This window comes from Pleurodeles waltl, chromosome 5 (assembly GCF_031143425.1).
Source record: "Pleurodeles waltl isolate 20211129_DDA chromosome 5, aPleWal1.hap1.20221129, whole genome shotgun sequence".
Lineage (NCBI taxonomy): Eukaryota > Metazoa > Chordata > Amphibia > Caudata > Salamandridae > Pleurodeles > Pleurodeles waltl.
Window position 1 is genome coordinate 492,522,878 of NC_090444.1, and position 17,542 is coordinate 492,540,419.

Genomic DNA, 17,542 nt, shown 5'->3' on the forward strand with positions numbered 1-17,542 from the left:
CAAGAACAACTGGATGTCTGTAGGTCCCATAATGTTTATTGGGAGGATAGAGTTCTCTACACAAATCCAAATTCGCTGGTTTGTGTCAAAAAGTATAAATATGGGCCCTAATCTCCAAAGGTGGGAAAAAGAATTAAGATACTGCGTAGACTAGGGAGGTCTAAATGCAGTCACCAAGAGTGATGATCACCCCATGCCTAGTACTGATGAGCTCATTCATTGGTTGGGGCTGCCAAGTTCCTGTATATATTTGACCTGACCTCAGGATACTGGTAGATTGCCTCAAGCCCAGGAGCTAATGAGAGATCAGCATTTTCCACTCCAGAGGGCCACTTTCAGTTTAAAGTGATACCCTTTGACCTGAAAAATGCCTCTGCCACCTTCCAACGGTTGGTGATCAGAGTCTTGTCTGAGTTGGAATCTTTCAGTGTAGCTTACCGATGTTGCTATAGCTGTATTCAGTTCCACCTGGAAGGACCACCTGGTCCAATTGAAGGAAGTGCTTCAGGACGTGCTTCAAGCAGGCCTGACTATCAAGGCAAGCAAATGACAGATAGGGCAGAGTTCAGTGGTGTACCTGGGTCACCTTGTTGGTGAAGGCCATGTACAGCCTCTCCAGCTCAAGATCCAGACTATCCTGGATTGGGAGGCTCCTAAAACCCAGACTCAGGTCAGGGCCTTTCTTGACCTGACTGGTTATTACAGGATGTTTGATACCTAGTGGCCCCTCTGACAGAACTCACCTGAAAAAACAGACCAAGAAAGTAATTTGGACCCGGACCCCAGAGTGTCAAAAAGCCACTGGCACTCTGAAAAAGTCTATGAATTCAGCACCAGTGTTACTGGCGTCTGACAATAGCAAAGAGTTTAAAGTACAAACAGATGCTGCAGAGGAAGGGATTGGAGCAATGTTAGCACTAGTCAATGAAGAGGGCCAGGATCAGCTAGTTGCCTTTATCAGCAGGTGACTACTCCCCAGGGTGAAGAAATGGACTGTCATTGAGAGGGAGGCCTATGCTGTGGTCTGCTCCCTGAAGAAGTTGAGGCCATACCTGTTTGGCACTCGCTTCTGTGTTAAAACTAACCATAGACCTCTTAGATGGCTAATGCAATTGAGGGGGGGAGAACTCAAAACTGTTAAGGTGGTCCGTTTCCCTACAGGGGATAGACTTCACAGTGGGACATAGACCTGGGACTGCCCATTAGAATGCAGATGGCTTTTCCAGGGTCTTTCACTTAGCTGATGAGGACTACCAGGGTGTAGGTTAGTACACATCTCCTTTCATCTGAGGGGGGCAGTGTAAGAAAGTCCTCCTTTTTTCCCTGGTCACCCCCAAACATTTTAGACAAATACTGGTGATTACTGACTCTTGGCTGTGCCCTGGGTACTGCTTTAATAGTCCTAGGGTCAGTGCTCTGTGTACATTGAGTATGCAAATTAGGCTAATTAATGTGGGCAGTACCAACCTACCTATAAGGCCCTAGTATATGGTAAGGCACGTAGGTTTAGGGACCCCAGCATATGTTGTGCACCCATAGGTGCACTACTGAGGTGCTCAGTGTCTTTTTAAAGGAAGGCCTGCCTTGCTGGCTGCTTTTAAACTAAAGTTATATGCAAATTCAGCTTTGGAATTAAAAGTATTTCCAAAGTCTTAAAGTATCTAATATTTATATATATGTCACCCCAATGGTGTGCCCTAAGTGTTCCTAGCATTGGGTGCCCTGTAACTATAAGCAGAGACCTTATAAAAATTGTTTTATAAGCCCTGGTGAGGTAAATTAGCCAAATTACTTTTCCCTCTCTGTATTTTAATTAATAAAAGCCCCATAGAAGCCAGATATTTTAAGTTTGATATCAAATTAATTGTTATAATAAATCTCACAACTTGATATTGTTGTCTTTAATCTAACTAGTTCAGGTAAAAAATGTAAAACTCTAACTGAAAGTTCAATCAATCAATCAATCAATCAGAGTATTTGTAAAGCACACTACTCACCCATTAGGTTCTCAAGGCGCTGAGGGGAGGGGGGGCTGCTACTGCTCGAACAGACATGTCTTGAGGTGTCTCCTGAAGGTAAGTAGGTCCTGTGTCTGTTGCAGGTGGGAGGGAAGAGTGTTTCACCTCTTGGCTGCGAGGTGGGAGGACGATCTGCCACTGGTGGTTGTTCTGTGGATGCGTGGGATGGTGGCGAGGGCAAGGTCGGCAAAGCAAAGCTGTTGTGTCGGGGTATAAGGAGAGGTATTCTGGTCCGGTGTTGTGCAGTGCCTTGTGAGCGTGGGTGAGGAGTTTGAACGTGATTCTCCTGTTGACGGGGAGCCAATGTAGGTCTTTCAGATGGGCTGTGATGTGGCAGTGGCGGGGGATGTCCAGGATGAGGCATGCAAAGGCGTTCTGTATGCGTTGCAATCTTTTCTGGAGCTTGGCCGTGGTTTCTGCATAGAGGGCATTCCTGCAGTATAGTTTGCTGCTTAAGAGGACCTGGGTGACCGTCCTTATGGTTTCAGTGGGGATCCATTTGTAGATCTTCCGCAGCAGGCGGAGGGGGTTGAAGCAGGAGGAAGAGATGGCGTTGACTTGCTGGGTCATTGACAGTGATGAATCCCAGGTTGTGCGCGTGTTCAGTGGGTGTCGGTGTGGTTCCCAGTGTGACAGACCACCAGGATTCATCCCATGTGGAGGGGGTGGAGCCGAATATGAGGACCTCAGTTTTGTCGGAGTTCAGTTTCAGGCAGCTGTTCTTCATCCATTCGGCGATGGCCTTCATTCCTTCGTAAAGGTTGGTTTTGGCAATGGCGGGGTCCTTGGTGGGGGAGACGATCAGCTGGGTGTCATCGGTGTATGAGACGATGTGCAGGTTGTGAGATCGGGTGATGTTCGTGTACGGAGCCATGTAGACGTTAAAGAGGATCGGGCTGAGGGACCATCCCTGGGGTACGCTGCAGATGATTTTGGTGGCGTCAGAGCATAATGGAGGGAGGCGGACTCTCTGGGTTCTGCTGACGAGGAAGGAGGTGATCCAGTCCATTGCTCTGTCTCGGATCCCTGCATCATTGAGGTATGTGCATAGGGTGTGGTGGCAGACGGTGTTGAACTCTACAGAGAGGTCCAGGAGGATGAGGACCACGGTTTCGCCGTTGTCAAGTATGGTCCTGATATCGTCAGTGGCGGCGATGAGGGCGGTTTTGCTGCTGTGGTTGCTGCAGAATCAGGATTGGGATGGGTCTAGAGTGATGTTCTCCTCGAGGAAACCGGTCAGTTGTTTGTTGACAATTTTCTCTATGACTTTTGCCTGGAAGGGGATCGGGGAGATGGGCCGGAAGTTCTTGAGGTCCTTTGGGTCCGCCTTCGGTTTCTTAAAGAGGGCATTGATCTCAGCGTGCTTCAAGCTCTCTGGGAAGGTGGCGGTCTCGAAGGAACTGTTGATGATCTTCAGGAGTTGGGGTGCTATGACAGAGCTTGCTTTGTTGAAGATGTGGTGAGGGCAGGGGTCGAGTAGTGAGCCGGAGTGGATGGTGTTCATGATTTTGATGGTGTTATTGTCATTGACGTGTGGGTCCAGGAGAGCAGGAGTCTGGTGGGTGGTGAGTCTGTGGTGTCAGTGGTTGATGGGGGGGTCTGAGTCTTGAAGCTGTCATGGATGTCTGCGATCTTGTGGTAGAAAAAGGTGGCTAGGGAGTCGCAGAGGTCTTGCGATGGCGGGATGGCATTGACATTGGAGCTGGAGATGGAGAGCTCCTTCACGATGTTGAAGAGCTCCTTGTAGCTGTGTGCGTTGTTGTTGATGCGTCCTTCGAAGGCGGTTCTCTTGGCAGTTTGGATGAGTTGGTGGTGTCTGTGGATGGTGTTCTTGAAAGCTGTGTGGTTGTCCAGTGTCTGATCATGATGCCACTTCTTCTCGAGTCTTTGGCATGTTTGATTGGATTCTTGGAGGTCGGCGGTGAACCAGAAGGCCTTTCTGTTGGTGCGTCTGTTAAAAGGTTTCTTGATCAGGGCGAGAGTGTTGGCACAGTCGTCGACCCATTTGCCTGAGGTTGCGGGCTGCTGTGTCAGTGTTTGGGTTGTTGATCGGTGGTTTCCAGGAGAGGGTAGTGATCAGTTGGTCTTTGGTGACCTTGTTCCATCTGGGGTGGGGAATCCGTTGCAGGTAATGGTGTGTTGTGGGTTTCTCGAAGGAGAAGTGGATGCAGGGGTGGTTGGTTCAGTGGAGTTCGGTGGTGTGGCTGAAGGAGACGTGTTTTCTGGTGCAAAAAATGGGGTCAAGTGTGTGTCCTGCGGAGTGGGTGTGTGCCATGACAAGCTGCTTGAGACTGAGTTTGGTGAGGTTTTTGAGCAGTGTGGTAGAGTTGTTGTCATTGGTGTTCTCGAGGTGGAAGTTCAGATCTCCGAGGAGTATGTAGTATGCGGATGTTAGAGCGTGTGTTCTAATGACGTTGGTGATGAAGTCGCTGAACTGCAGTCCAGGGATGGGGGGTCTGTAAACAAGGGTCCATCTGAGGGTGGTGTTTGGGTTGTTACGGATCTGGAAGTGCAGGTGTTCGGTGGTGCTGATGGTGTCTTCGATGCTTGTCGTGATTCTTAGGGTATTCTTGTGGGCGATGGCGATGTCTCCTCCTGGTATGTTGGTGCGGTCACTGCGAGTGATCTTGTAGCTGTCTGGGATGGCTATGGTGATGTCGGGCACTGAGGAGGAGTTCATCCAGGTATCAGTCAGGAAGGCGAAGTCTGGGGAGGCTGAGTCGAGTAGATTCCAGAGTTCGACGGCATGTTTGTGGAGGGAGCGGGTGTTGAGTAGGATGCATCCGAGATGGTTGCATCCTGCCTTGGTGGGTGGGTCGTTGGCGTGAAGGCTGGTGAAGGAGCAGTTCTAGCAGGAGAAGGGTCCGCAGGTGAGCTGTGTGGTGGCTTAATGGCAGGTGGATGAGAGGGTGGTGGCGTCATAGCGGAGTTGGGTGTTGCGACGGTGCGGGTGCAAGAAGCAGGGGTTCCGGTCCTGGGCGCAGTCGAGGCGCAACGGGCACAGACGTGTTTGCCTTAGACGTGCCTTTGACACACCAGCTGCATGGCCGCACAGCAGCCGCCATTAAATAGCAAGGGGGGGAGGAGTGGACAGCTGGGAGGCGGGAGCAGGGGCGAAAATGGCACGAAAAAAGGGGGAGGGCCTCAGGGGCTGCAGCGGCAGGAGTGCAGCGTGAGAAAGAGGAGGGGGCAGGGTCGCAGGGGCATCAGCGGTGGGGAGAGAGACAGGGGAGAGCGAGAGTGACAGAGAGAGAAAGCAGAGAGAGGGGAGGGACAAAGCAAATAAAGAGTGTAAAGCAAAAGGCAGAAGGAGCACTGTGGAGAGCAAACAGCAAAAGGAGCATAAAGGGGCAGACGCGGAAGAGAGAGCACACAGAGAGCGAAGCAGACAAGAGGAGGAGAGAGGCAGAGGGCAGACTTGTAGGAAAGCAGAGCTCTCCCACTAGACACCAGGGATGAGGCTCACGCAGAAGCCTGCGGTGGAGGAGGGCCTCAAATTCCTGACCGAGGTCAGGAGTTCAGAGGAATGAGGGCTCTACTTACAGGTGGAGCTATGGGAGGCAGAGCAGTTCACTGAACAGGTCAGAGGTACTGCTCGTCCTACCACGCAGCAGCTGGCATTAAGTAGGGAGGGGGGAGAAGAGGACAGCTAGGAGGCGGGAGCGGAAGCGGGTGCAAAAATGGCATGAAAAAAGGGGGAAGGGCAGCAGCGACTGGAGTGCAGCACGAGAGAGAGATGGGTGAGAACAAGAGTGAGAGAGAGAGAGAGAGCGGAGTGAGGGGAGTGGAAAAAGCAAAGAAAGAGTATAAAGCAAAAGGCAGGAGCACTGTGGAGAGTGAACGGCAAAAGGAGCGGGTAGAGGAGGGCCTCAAACTCCTGACTGGGGTCAGGATTTCAGAAGTAAAAGGGCTCTACTTACATGTGGAGCTACAGGAGAAAGAGCAGTTCACTGACCAGGTCAGTGGTATTGCTCCTCCAGTTGCCAACTTCAGCTCTGTAGGTCCCTTCTCTGATTGGCCAGCCTGTGGCAGTCTGGCCAGGCTGCCTTGATGAGGTAGGAAGTGGCCTCGGCTAAACACAATGAATGTGCCTGATGGAGGAGATCTACCCCAGCAGGTAGTGAAACAGATCGGAGGGGAGAGCAACCAAACTTATATTCAAAGGAGTGAAGGACCTTTGGAGCAGATCAGGACCTCCCCCATTTCCTGCAACCCCAGACAATTAGGTTCTCTCTTCAGTAGATTAGGAGAGGGCAGGAGAGGGGCGTGTTAAGGATTTTTAGCTACACCAGTGGGTGAGTTCAGCCAGACCTAACCTCCAAAATTCTGTTTCAGCCTTGTTGGATTTTTATAGAATATTGCTTCCTGGGATTGATTTTTGCCACACTTCCCAAGAAGTGGTCATCCAAGGGGGAAGTGGCCTGTCTGTGATCAGACAGCTGTCCCCCTCCCTGATATTCACCCAAGGAGGAAGGGTAACTATGGCAGGGCTGCACCCACACCTCAGATGCCTACAAGGAACACCATCAGAAGAAGAAGGACTGCCCTGCCAGACCCCTGACCTGAACCTGGACAATGCATTTCGAAGGACTGCACCAGCTGCACACTTGGGCTTCACCACATAAATGACGTTGCCTAGCTTCAACTGGTTCATGAAGGGACTGCCTGCTTGCTACAGGTGAAAAATAGCTAACTAGAGTCTCATGTATCAACTCCTGAAGAAGAAAATGACCAGCTGACCACTGTCCAGTGGTCATTTTGGAGTTTGTGGCAGGTGCATTCTGGGAGTTGGAGTCCTAGCCCTCAAGAAGCAACTCAGAGCTTCTGGTACATTGGAGTGAGCTGTGGACTCCTAAATGACCTTCAAAGACTTCCTGGAAGAAGATCCAAAACTTTAGAGAAGACTAGAGAGCTTTGGTAATAAGCTACATAAAGGGACAGAGCTGCCATCGAGAGTCATGCCTGCTTACATCGAATGCGACCTGGCCTGACTTGCAGGTTTGTCCCTCTGAAAGGCTCCAGAGCTCCAGACTTCCAGGGTTCCACTGGGGGCTCCTGGAAAGACAATCTGACAACGTTGACTCAAAATTGGTTACTGTGGAGGGTCGTACGACTTCAGAGAGACAAAGTTCCAAAAAAGTGACTAAGTGCGGAGGTAAAAACTTGACCAGGACCTCCTGCACAGCATATCCGAGGAGGGCTCTAGGGATGTCGGATCAAGATTCAGCTTTGGCCCGGCCAAAGATTTTTATCCCGAAAAATCATCTAAGTCTAAATGTAGAATTCTTCATCGAGGTCTCCTGAAGTGAGGTCCAGGGTGGTTGGATCGGATCACTGACTTCGTCTCGCTGTAGAAAAACTTCAAGAAAATTACTTAGGGGCAGATATATGGAAAGTGGCATGGCACGGAGTGCAGCACCACCATGTGTGCGCCATATTTATAATACAGCATACCATGGCGCAGGGTAGGGGGCAACTGTGTCATTTTTAATAACACTATAGATGTACTCTTCAGGAGTAGCACCAAAATATCGGTGCTACTCCTGAAGAGTACATGGGGGCCCATAATAAATAATGGAAGCCCCCTTTTAACACCTGCTCTGAGCAGGCGATAAAAGTGCTATAAAAATTACTCAAGGGAATCTGTTAGATTTCCTTGCGCCATTTTTTTGGCACCCCTAATGGGGGAATGCCCCTTTGCATACATTATGCCTGGCGCAGGCATAATGTAGCGCAAAGATTTACAAAGTAGCACAATGCATGCATTGCACCACTTTGTAAATATGGCACGAGCATTTTGGCCTCATTGGGCAACATCAGCATAAAAAAATGATGGCAATGTGGTGCAAGGTGGCGCAAGGGGCTTATAAATATGCCCCTATGTCCGAAGGTAAACTTTTGACCAAGGCCTCCAGCTTCCTGTAGTCGAGCAGGGCTCCATCACAGTCAGCCTCAAACTTTGACCTTGCCCCGGTTAATGTGAGACCAGATATCCCGAGTGGAGCTAAAAACATTAATTCTTTAAAAAATCATATCTCCGGCTCCCCATATCTGATTTTATTCACTTAGGTGTCAAATTAAAGATCAAAATATTTCCTACTGGTTTTAGATTTTTCAACTGTTTCCTGTGTTTTATTTTATTACAGTTTTGTGAAACTTGAATGCTTTACACACTTTTGCTTTCATTTGGACCTTGGTGGTAAAAACCCAAAAAAGCCAAAAGACCGCCTCTGCTGCTACCAACCGTCCGTCATAATATGACCACAGCCGAATTTCCGCCAGAAGGATGGCGGAAATCCGGCTGTGGCTATGCCGGCAGGTAGCGGTAAGGTGGCGTTGCTGCCAGCAGCAGCGCCACACCAGTAGACCGCCGCCAGCAGTATTAGGAGAATTACTACGGCCTGGTGGTGTTCTTCTAGCAGCAGCGCCCCGTACTGTCTCCTGCCGGAGGACCACTGGACACAGGTAAATGGATGATCCGACAGGGGAGAGAGGGGTGGGGGTGTTGTGTGTGTGTGAGGGGTGTGTGTGTATGTCTGTGCATGCGTGTATGCGGGTGTGTGTTGTATGTGTGTGCATGGTTGGGGGTATGAGTGCGTGCATATTGAGTTGTGTGAATGCGTATCTGCGTGTATGTATGAAAGTACCATCTTGACTGGCATGTTACCCCCATTTTTACATGTATGTAAGTTTGTTTTTGCCCGTCTCACTGGGATCCTGCTAGCCAGGACCCCAGTGCTCATAGTTTGTGGCCTGAATGTGTATACCTCTGTATTGACTAACTGTGTCACTGAGGCTCTGCTAACCAGAACCTCAGTGCTTATGTTCTCTCTGCTTTTAAACTTGTCACTATAGGCAAGTGACCACTTTTACCAATTTCAATTGGTACACTGGAACAGCCTTATAATTCCCTAGTATATGGTAACTAGGTACCCAGGGTAAGATCATGGAATTGTCCCCCCATGCCAACTCTGGTATTGGGAAGCCAGTTCCATGCATCCCCGGGGCTCCACCATGGACCCCGGCAACTGCCAAACCAGCTCTCTGGGGTTTTCTCTGCAGCTACAGCTGCAGCCATCCCACAGACAGGGTTCTGCCCTCCTGGGGTCTAGGCAGTCCAGTCCCAGGAAGGCAGAACAAAGAATTTACTCTGAGAGAGGGTGTTACACCCTCTCCCTTTGGAAATAGGTGTTGAAGGATGGGGAGGGGTAGCCTTCCCCAGCCTCTGGAAATGCTTTGAAGGCACAAATGGTGCCGTCCTTGCATAAGCCAGTCAACACCAGTTCAGGGAACCACCAGTCCCTGCTCTGGTGCAAAACTGGACAAAGGAAAGGGAAGTGACCACTCCCCTGTCCATCACCACCCCAGGGGTGGTGCCCAGAGCTCTTCCAGTGTGTCCCAGACCTCTGCCATCTTGGATCCAGAGGTGTGATGGCACTCTGGAGGCCTCTGAGTGGCCAGTGCCACCAGGTGACATCAGAGACCCCTCCTGATAGGTGCTTACCTGACTAGGTGGCCAATCCTCCTCTGAGGGCTATTTAGGGACTCTTGTGTGGGCTTTTCCTCAAATAACGATTTGCAAGAATTCACCAGAGTTCCTCTGCACCTCTCTCTTCGACTTCTGTCAAGGATAGACCGTTGACTGCTCCAGGACGTCTGCAAAAATGCAACAAAGTATCAAGAAGACTACCAGCGACATTTTAGTGCCTAATCCTGCTGGCTTTCTCAACTTTTTCCTGGTAGTGCATGCTTTGGGGACTGCCTGCCTTCATCCTGCACTGGAAGCCACAAAGAAATATCCCGTGGGTTGACGGAATCTTTCCCCTTCTTCAGCAGGCACCAAACTTCAGCATCACCGGTACTCTGGGACCCCTCTCATCCTGACAAGCGTGGCCACTGGAACACAGGAGGTGGACCCAAGTGACCCAGACTGTCCAGTGGCCCAACTGTCCAAATTTGGAGGAGGTAGATTCTTGCTTCGCCTCTCCAGACAGTAATCCTGTGAACCATGTGAACTGCAGCTACCAGGGCTTCTGTGCACATTTCCATCCTTCATGCACAGCAAGCCTAAGTTCCCAGCACTCTGTCCTGTGATGCTCAGCTCCCTGAGTTGATCTCCGGGTTCGTGGGACCCTCTTTTGCAGTGTTGAGATGACTGCCGTGTTCAGTCTTCTTGAACCCACGTTCAAGTACTTCTGCTGGTGCTATCTTCTTGTGCATGGGCTCTCTACATTACTGAAGGCCCTCTCTGTCTCCTCTCCCAAGTGGCTACATCCTGGTCCTTCCTGGGCCCAGGCAGCACCCTTTTTCTTCAAACGTGACTCTTGCAGCTAGCAAGGCTTGTTTGCAGTCTTTTGCCAAAAAAACAACTCTGCTTCCTCCAGCTCTCCGTGAGACATCTTCTGCATGAAGAAGAAGTTCCTAGAACCTTTCGTTATTGCAGAATCTTCAGCTTCTTCCATCCAAAGGCAGCCATTTTGCACCTTCATCCGGGGTTTAGTGGGCTCCTGCCCCCCTAGACACTTTTGCAACTCTTGGACTTGGCCCCCTTCCTTTGCAAGTCCTCAGGTCCAGGAATCCATCTTCAGTGCTTTGCAGTCTGTTGTGGTCTTTGCAAAATCCTTTATCACAAATTTTGTGTGTTTCTGGGGAAATAGTAGTACTTTACTCTTACTTTCCAAAGTCTTGGGGTGGGGTATCTTGGACTCCCTAGGAGTTTTCTTACACTCCGAGTGACCCTCTACACACTACACTAGCCTAGGGGTCCATTTGTGGTTTGCATTCCACTTTCTTAGTATATGGTTTGTGTTGCCCCTAGGCCTTTTGCATCCTATTGTATTCTACAGTGTTTGCACTACTTTCTGACTGTGTTACTTACCTAATTTGGTAGAAGAGGCCCACAGTGATGACAGCAGCTCTGCACACCTGGATCAGGATGACCAACCTGACCCATCAGGGACCTCCAGACAGTCGGTTTCCCTGCCACAGTCCCAACCCTCCTCAGAGCCTCCCCCTCAGGAAACACCAGCACAGCACCCACCCAGTAGGCCCATTCCACTGTCCCCAGGCCACGTCAATCAGCAGTGTGTCCACCACTACAGGACCCCAGGCAACCCCACAAACCCAGGATGATCAGGGACCTGGGGTCAGTGGCCATGGGCACACGGTTCAGGGGACAGATGCACAGGACAACAGAGAAGCTGGGAGGACTGCTGTGCGACAGGGGGAGGACAGGCCAAGGGAACCAACTCTCCAGGAGGCACTCACCAACATCCTGGGAGCATACCACCATTCCCAGGAGACCATGGGCCAGATACTGTACAAGTTGCAGGAGACCCAGCGGCTGCAGGAGGGACAGTACCTGGGGATCAGGGATGACCTAAAAAACATCTACACCATCCTGGTCACCATTGCAGGGGTGCTTGCTGACATGGGCAAAACCATGAGGGAGGCAGTGGCACAACAATGGGCCCCTGACACTAGCCACACAGAAGAACAGCCCTCCACCTCCACCGGCGCTAGTGGACAGGAGGCCCCACCACAGGACCAACAGGCCACCAGCACCCCACCCCCTGCAGAAGGAGAACCACCCCGCAAACAGTCCCTGTGATCCAGGTAGAAGCCAGAGAACATTGCCAAGATCCCCGCAATGAAATAAGACTATAGTGATTGTCACCCTTCTGTCCCACTCTGTCACCCTGTCCACCTTGAACTGACATTGCTTCACTTCCTATGCCCCCTTGGGCAATGCACCTGTGATACCAAGAGACTGGACTCTACCCTGGACCTTCCTCCACTATCACCCCCAGCCCATTGCATATCCCCCTCTACTTATGAGCACTTAAATAAACACCCTTGGAACAAATACAAATCTGGAGTCTGTCAAATGACTGAAATATTTATTAGTACAACATTATCAAAGCATAGCAAGTCATATGTACAGTTACATTTTCATTGGAATGACCTTTAGTGGGCAGCAGTAAACACACCAGGAGCCAGAGTGGGCCACAGAGATCTGAAAATAGAGATGCCAAAGGGTACAGTAAGTGGCCATAGACATAGGGAAATCAGGCTGCCATGTACAATGTCCAACAGAAAACTGAAATGTAAAGTGAAGTTACAGTGTCTTACCTGTGTGTCACTGGACATACTGCTGTATTATATTGTTTCTGTTGTTCACATCTTCTTCCTCTGCCTCCTGTTCCTCACTGTCCAAAGGCTCCACCTCTGCCACAAGACCATCTCCAGGCTCATCCCCCTGCAGAAAAGGCACCTGGCGTCTCAAGGCTAGGTTGTGCAACATGCAACATGCAACAATGATCTGACACACCTTCCTGGGTGAGTAGTACAGGGATCCACCAGCACCAGTCAAATGGAGGCACCTGAACCTGGCCTTCAGGAGGCCAAAGGTTCTTTCAATTATCCGCCTTGTTCGCCCATGTGCCTCATTGTAATGTTCCTCTGCCCTTGTCCTGGCATTCCTCACTAAGGTCAGTAGCCATGAGAGGTTTGGGTAACCAGAGTCACCTGCAAATATCAAGAGACAACTGTTAGACACACAGTAACCCTTAGGGCCAACTCCGTACCCAGAAACCTACTTATACTGGGAGGGGACCTCAGGTTCAACTATTAGCCACACCCGGTGCCTCTGGAGTTGAGCCATCATATACGGGATGCTGCTATTTCTCAAGCTAAAGGCGTCATGCACAGAGCCAGGATACCTGGCATTCACATAGGAGATGTACTGGTCCGCCAAACACACCATCTGCACATTCATAGAGTGAGAGCTTTTTCTATTCCTGGAAACTTGTTCATTTCTCCGGGGGGGCAAATGCCACAAGTGTACCAACAATGGCACCAATGATGTTGGGGACATGTACCAAGGCAGAAAAGTCAGCTTTCACTGTGGCCAAATCTTCCACCTGAGGGAATACGATGTAGCTCTGCATGTGTTTCAGCAGGGCTGACAACACTCTGGTCAACACGTTGGAGTACATTGGCTGAGACATCCCTGATGCCAGGGCCACTGTAGTTTGAAAGGAACCACTTGCCAGGAAATGGAGCAATGACAGGACCTGCACTAGAGGCGGGATACCTGTGGGCTGGTGGATAGCTGACATCGGGTCTGGCTCCAGTTGGGCACACAAGTCTTGGATTGTGCCCCCATCAAGTCTGTATGTTATGATAATGTGTCTGTCCTCCATTGTCGCAAGGTCCACCAGGGATCTGTACACCAGAGGATGTCGCCATCTCATATTCAGCCTCAGAGGTTGAAGCCTATGGAAGAAAACGGTGACCAGTAGGTCATATTCACACATCTAATGCACTAATAATGCATTTTTTTTTTCTTTACAGAACCAGAATGTGAATCCGAAAATCAGTTGTTGTGCCAATGTCTGCTGTGACGCAGTTAGGTGCCATGCTTGTGCCCCCCTGAAATGACGGCTGCCTGACCTGTGAGGAGAGACTAGTGGAAATTATGTAATTCTGCTGGTGTTGTGCGCCATAGCGGTAGGCAGTCGAAGACCACCGCGCAACTTTGCATTGATTATCATTGGGCCCTACGGGTTCCAGGAGCCAATGGTGAGGTACGCCGGCGGTGACAGTACGCACCGTCGCGGACGTGACTGACATTTTCTATCTGTTCACTCACTTGCTACTTGACCTTCAACAGGAGAGGACCTACACTGCAAGTGCTGCTGTGACCTGTGTCTGGAAGCGACAATGGCTCATGTGTCTGGGGGGAGGAGGTGGAGAAACTGATGAATAGGGTCCTACCCCAGTACACGTTACTCTACGGTCCTCCAGACAAACAGGTGAGCACACTGTGAGCATGATGCGTGGGCCATGAATGTATGAATTGCTGTGTGTGTAAGCCACATGTGGGGGGGCAGATGCATCCTGGCCAGAGTGCTGCATGTATGGTGGTCAATGTATGTGCATCAGGGGATGGGAGGGATCTGGTGGGCCAGGAGTGTGACGGTCTGGACAGTTGACTAATTCCTTTTTCTGCTGTCTTCTCCATGCAAGTCAGCGCCCTCCAGAAAAAGGGTATTTGTCATGCAATCTCCAAGGAGGTGTGGACCCTGGTGGTCTTTGGCAGGTGGAGCTCCCACAGCCGCAAACGGTGGGAAGACATGCACCGCTGGGCAAAGAAGACGGTGGAGGCCCAGCTGGGGCTGGCTCACCAACGAGGAAGGTGAGCCCATCACACCATGATCCCCCTGATGTTCCGCATCCTGGCGGTTGCCTATCCGGAGTTGAATCGGCGCTTGAAGGCATCACAGCATCCACAAGGGGGTGAGTACAGATTCAGAATCATGACTTTGCACGTGTTAAGGGTTGCCTGGGTGGGGGATGTGGGCTGTGGGTGCCCTTAGGCCAGGGCAAAGAAGACAAGGTAGGTTCCTTATTGGGCAGACTCTGAAGCACTCCTACTCCAATGGTGTTAGTGGGCATCTACTACTGGGCAGGGTCCTGTGGGTTTCAGGTGTGCAGCTGATTGGCGGCAGGGACTGCACTCCATGGGCTGGTGACTATCTTAGTAGTGCATGGTCTAGTGCATAGGGCTGCTCCCTGTGTATTGTGTACGCCAAAGGTGGTGGTGTTGCTGGCATTGACCAAGTGTATCCTCTGTCTCTACCCCGCCTTTTTCTTTTGTCACCCTGTCCTTGTGTGTATTAGCATCATCTGGCAGAGGAGCAGAGGCACCTGCGACGGACAGAGATGCATTCAACATGGGCCTGGAGGCCGAATCCACCGACGGTGAGGGCACCAGTGGGACGGAGGATGAGGGGAGCACCATGACGGGGACAGATCCCTCACTGTTTGGCAGTCAACCATTCTGAATGCCATCCATGGTGTAGAGAGGCACTTGCAACAAACACATGCATATCTGGAGGGCATTCACTCAGGCGTGGCGGCCGTACAGAGAGCACTTCAAGCTCTGGCCTCCTTCCTGATGTTAGCCCTTGTCCCTGTCTCTAGCCTCCCCCCTCCAACTTCCTCTACCCAGTCCCAATCCCCTCAACCCCAGCCTATCCCAAACACACCTTCAGACCAGCATTCACCCAAATCACCACACAAAAGTGGCACAGCAAACACAAGCACTGCACTTCATCTGACAGGCACTCACACAAGCACCATCCCCATGCAGACACACCAACATCCACTGCCTCCACTGTGTCGCCCTCCTCCTCATCATCCACCTCCCTTCCAGTAGCATCTCTAGTCACACCTGCATGCACTACATCCTCATCCACTACCTCCATCACCAGCACTCCCATCACAACACACCCCTCACTGGCAGTCACCATCCCCACATCCATCCCCACATCACCTGTGTCCTCTCCCAGTGTGTCTGTGACCCCTCCTCCCAAAGAACACAAACGCAAGCACCCACAGACCTAATATCCATCCACCTTACAACAGCATCCAGCCCATGCACCAGCACCCAAACACAGCAGACAGACACCTCCTACAACCACTCCCTCTTTCTCCACTTCCAAACCCTCTCCCTCTTCCAGCCCCAGTGTCTCTAAGAAGCCTTTCCTGGCAAACATTGACCTCTTCTTTACCCCTCCCCCCGTCGTTTCCCTCGGGCCAGGGTGTCCAGAACCCAGCCCAGCACCTCAGCCACCAAGTGACGTCCACTTTTGTTGCTGCAGCTAACAGAGGAGCAAAGGGGGCACCCGTCAGCCCAGCCAGTGTGCCACCAACACCTGCCAAGGACAAAACCATTCCACCACCTGCCAAGGTGAAGAGGGGGACAACATGCAGCAAGGGGAAGGAGCACGAACCACCCAGCAGGGCCACCTCAAAGACGCCAGCTGCCAGACCCAAGGTGACACCACTGTCTGCCAAGGTGAGGAAGGGGCAGAAAACACCAGGCAAGTCACTTCAGCCATCGGAGGGTGCAGGTGAAGGCCTGGTGGCTACCACACAACCGCCAGCACCGCCACCTGCACCGCAGCCAGCACCACCAGCAGCCCCACCGCAAGTACCACCGTAAGCACCGCCACCTGCACCACCACCTGCACTCCCCAAGCACCACTACTGTCAGCAGAAGCAGCCCCAGTGGTCAGCCATTCGAGGCTGCAGGAGAAGGGCTGGGGCCTCCACCCACCACTGTCAGAACCAGCACCTGCACTACGGCCAGCACCGCTACTTGCACCGCCGCTAGAACTGCCGCAGGCACCGCAGCAAGCACCGCCCCCTGAACCGCTAACTGTAGCACCACTACCAGCAGCAGCAGCACCAGTGGGCAGCTGTCCGAGGCTGCAGTAGAAGGGCTGGAGCCTCCCACCAGCACTGGCAGCACCCCCACTAGCACCGGCATCACAACCAGTTTGCAGCCTTAGCCGGCGCAGGATGGAGTCTAGCCCTGCCTCCATGGACTATCATGCAACCTGGTCCCTGCAAATCTCGTGCCTCAGACACCCAGGTGAAGGACTGTGAACTGCCACACCCCAAGTGTTGCATCACTGGGCACAAGGCCCCCTCCACAACCAGTGTAAATATGCATCCACTCACCCAATCCTCGGCAGCATGAAACACACTTGGCACAAAGCCCCCGCCAGAACGAGTGGAGATATGCATCCACTACCCCAATCCTTGGCAGGATGAAGCACACTGGGTACAAAGCCCCCTCCAGAACCAGTGGAGAAAGGCATCCACTCACCCAATCCTTGGCAGGATGAAGCACACTGGGCACAAAGCCCCCTCCAGAACCAGTGGAGAAAGGCATCCACTCACCCAATCCTTGGCAGGATGAATCACACTGGGCACAAAGCCCCCTCCAGAACCAGTGGAGAAAGGCACCCACTAGAGAGACTGTGGCTTTGCACTCCCAGGACCAAGCAGTGGGCAAACCACCCACTTGAGAGACTTGAGAGACTGTGGCTTTGCACTCCCCAGGACCAAGCAGTGGGCAAACCACCCACTTGAGAGACTTGTGAGACTGTGGCTTTACACTTCCAAGGACCAAGCAGTGGGCAACCCACCCGCTTGAGAGACTGTGGCTTTGCACTCCCAGCACCAAGCAGTGGGCAAACCACCCATTTGAGAGACATGAGAGACTGTGGCTTTGCACTCCCCAGGACCGAGCAGTGGATAACTCACCCACTTGAGAGACTTGAAAGACTGTTGCTTTGCACTCCCCAGGAACAAGCAGTGGGCAACCCACCCACTTGAGAGACTTGAGAGACTGTGGCTTTGCACTCCCCAGGACAAAGCAACTGGCATCGAGCCCGCTCAAGGAGCAGTGGCATCATTACATCTTCCGGCTGAGGTGCCCCCCCTTCCCCATCCCCCAGAGCTGCCTGTGTGTTTTCGACCTGATGCCCCTGCAGTGTTCTCTCCATATTGAGGCAGGAGTCAAGTGTGGGCTTGGCCCATAATTTTTGGCCCAGTGGTCCATGGACATTTTGAATGGACAATGTACCACCTTATGTACGTATTGTATATTTTTGTAAATACTGTTTTTCTATTTATTACGTATATCTGCCTATTTCTAAAACATAACT